The sequence below is a fragment of the Dufourea novaeangliae genome, unplaced genomic scaffold, assembly GCF_001272555.1.
Source record: "Dufourea novaeangliae isolate 0120121106 unplaced genomic scaffold, ASM127255v1 scaffold383, whole genome shotgun sequence".
NCBI lineage: Eukaryota > Metazoa > Arthropoda > Insecta > Hymenoptera > Halictidae > Dufourea > Dufourea novaeangliae.
The window spans coordinates 2,245-5,594 of record NW_015374253.1 but is presented as its reverse complement, the minus strand read 5'-3'; the positions used below and the strand labels follow the sequence as shown (position 1 = coordinate 5,594).

The following is a 3,350-nucleotide window of genomic DNA, read 5'->3' as shown; positions in this document are numbered from 1 at the left end:
ATGGATACGTATAAAAACAGTATCTCGACGCGAAAAATAAATTTGATCTTACATACTTTACTACTACTTGTTTTCTCATCACACGCATACCTTCATATCATGTGTTTATAAAGATATACTGTCACCTGTACAAAGGTGTGAGTAAAAAATATAATAAAAAGATTTTATTAAAAAATTCTTAAAACTAGCATGTTACTCTACAGTCGCCTCATTCTTATATGTGTAATACTTCAATTTGTCCATACAAAAAATGTAAGTACAAATATATACAAATTTACGGCAGTGCAACACAAACGTAATACAGACATTACTATCTACTAAATATGAAACATCGCTGTTTTCAAATCACATAATTGCAACATTCATGAATTCATTTTTTCATGTAAAAAATAATGTTTAAAAGATTTGTTTCGTTTTTACAATCCATACTTAAAGATGTGTATGATTATATCACTAATCAAACCCGAAACCAGGTACATTTTTTACAACAACACATGGCGAACCTGCTCGTCCAGCTTTTGAAGGAGCAACAGGTTCCCATTCATTAAGATGAGGATCATATGCTTCAACAAGTGTGAGATATTGTTGGCCATCATAGCCTCCCACTGCCATAAGCCTGTCGCCTAGTACACAAACACCAACTGCCTCCCGAGGGACACTCATTGGCGCTATCATTGTCCACGTGTCTGTTTTAGGGTCATACCTTTCAACACAATTAAATCTGCTGGCATTGGGATTAGTGGCTGGCGCGTCATGACCTCCCCAATGCGTACAGACACCCATTTACTATACTACTCCCAGATCCACTCCATCCCGTTTGTTTTGACATTGGAGCACAAGGAGTCCATTTATTTTGTATGTGGGTCATAACATTCTACAGTATTTAAACACTAACCGATATCTCTTCCACCTACAGCATATAATTTATCGTTTAATACAGTAACACCAACTGTAGATCTCTGTATCGACATAGGCGAAACGGAGCTCCATTGTCGCGTAGATGGATCCCATCTTTCTACTGTGTCAAGGAAACTCCAACCATCATGACCGCCAACAGCGTACAAAAGTCCACCTAATACAGCCACCCCTAATCCGTGACGATGAACATTCATAGGAGATAGTGTGTTCCACGTTAAAGTGGAAAAATCGAAACATTCGGACTATACTCAATGTTTTTAATCCATCCCTTCCGCCGGCAACTATTAGTTTCTTATCTACTATAGCAGCACCAAACTGAAGTCTCCTACCGCTCATCGTGGCTATTGGTTTCCAAGCATTATCACGCAAGGAAAATGCATCTATAGAAGTAGCACCCTTATTAGCATCCATTCCTCCAACAGCTAACATGTGACCTACAGTTGCTTTCCTAAGGCTTTGTACGTCCTGATTGAAGTAATGGTCTATGCTCTGGCAGAAGATGATATTTTAATGCTTCCATGACTAACTCTTGTGCCACTCTTTGATCTTTGAACATTTCATTACTCTCAATATTGTCTGCTATAAATCCAGGGGACAACAGAGGTAGTTTTACAAGACTTAGCAGTCTGCTTGCTTCTTTTTGTCTATTTTCTGGATGATATTCCAACCATGTCATAAGTGCATGAAAAATAGTTTCTTCTGAAGGTATATTGAGATCTTCCGATTCTAACAATTTGACAACTTCATTAGCAGGTAGTAATAAAAATTCTTGATTTCTCGTGACTTCCATAAAGTGTTTGGTTGTATATGCATGAGCATATTCTAATAAATCTGTACAACCCTGTGTATCTGCAAACATTCTTATTCCTAGACAGTTACTTGGATGGAGTTGCTTTCTAAGAGAAATTGACAGCAAGCCTTAACAACTGGATTGAGTTGTAGTAAACATGCTGTTGCTAAAAGAGTTTCTACACTATCCTCCTCCCTTAATTCTAAAACAGCCTGTATAACAATAACAGACCAAAGCCCATAATGCATCCCCATTTACTTCCATTAATTCAACTTCATTTTGAGCCGATTCTCTGAGAGAACTAGTAAACATTGCAGCAAAATATTCTGAACTTGCACTAAGTACTAAGCGATGTGCTGGGAAACGATTGTTTCCGGCAATTAAGATGACGTCTGTTAATTGTTGTTTATGTAAATACTTTTCTATGACTTTGAGACTATTCTCTGCATGTTTTGACACGCGAAAATTTTTATCTTGAGAAACAGATACACTCGAGAGACTATACTCCAGATACTGTGCTCACTGGCAGACGCTTCTTTGTTCGAGAACAAAAGTTCTTGTATTCCTGCTCCGACATGACTTAATCTCGACATTTTCGCACAATAACGCTCGGACAATTATTTCCCCGTAACGACACTGTATCTGATTAATTTAAGGCACTTGATATGAAAACTTCGAATTATAATCCTTAACTTTCCCCTCGATTCAGGACGGTATGTGGTGCACTGAAGCTGAACAGCGACGTACTCCAAAAGAGAGTCATAGTTACTCCCGCCGTTTACCCGCGCTTTTTTTAATTTCTTCATGTTGATATTCAGAGCACTGGGCAAAAATCACATTGCGTCAACACCCGCGGGGGCCATCGCAATGCTTTGTTTTAATTAGACAGTCGGATTCCCCTAGTCCGTGCCAGTTCTGAGCTGAGCGTTGAAAGGCGGCCGAAGAGGGCGACCGCTATTGCAGAAGCCTCGCAGCAAGGAAGATCCGCGGGAGACCAAGGCACGGGACCGAGCTCGGATCCAGGCCGAAGCCGTTCACCTCGCCCAGGCCCGGCACGTCAGCCAGACCCGCTTCCCGACCAAGACCGACACGCCCCGCTCCTCAGAGCCAATCCTTATTCCGAAGTTACGGATCCAATTTGCCTACTTCCCTTACCTACATTAATCTATCGACTAGAGGCTCTTTACCTTGGAGACCCGCTGCGGATATGGGTACGAACCGGCGCGACACCTCCACGTGGCCCTCTCCTGGATTTTCAAGGTCCGAGGGGAAGATCCGGACACCGCCGCAACTGAGGTGCTCTTCGCGTTCCAAACCCTATCTCCCTGCTAGAGGTTTCCAGGGAACTCGAACACGCTTATAGAGAAAAGAAAACTCTCCCCGGATCTCCCGACGGTGTCTCCAGGTCAGTTTGGGTTACCCCGACGAACACACTTACGAGGGCCCGAATGGTATGCGGTTCCGCTGCCGGGTTCCGGAATAGAAACCGGATACCCTTTCGCCCAACGGGTGTGTGTCTTGTACACAAAACATTTGTTTTAGGACACACGAAACCCTTCTCCACGTCAGTCCTCCAGGGCATCGCTGGAGTATTTGCTACTACCACCAAATTCTGCACCGACGGCGGCTCCAGGCAGGCTCA

At 42.6% G+C, this 3,350-nt stretch overlaps 1 pseudogene; it reads right to left on the bottom strand.

Annotated features, from left to right (window-relative positions):
- Positions 1–453: 453 nt before the first annotated feature.
- Positions 454–2,301, bottom strand: LOC107192628 (annotated as a pseudogene).
- Positions 2,302–3,350: the final 1,049 nt, after the last annotated feature.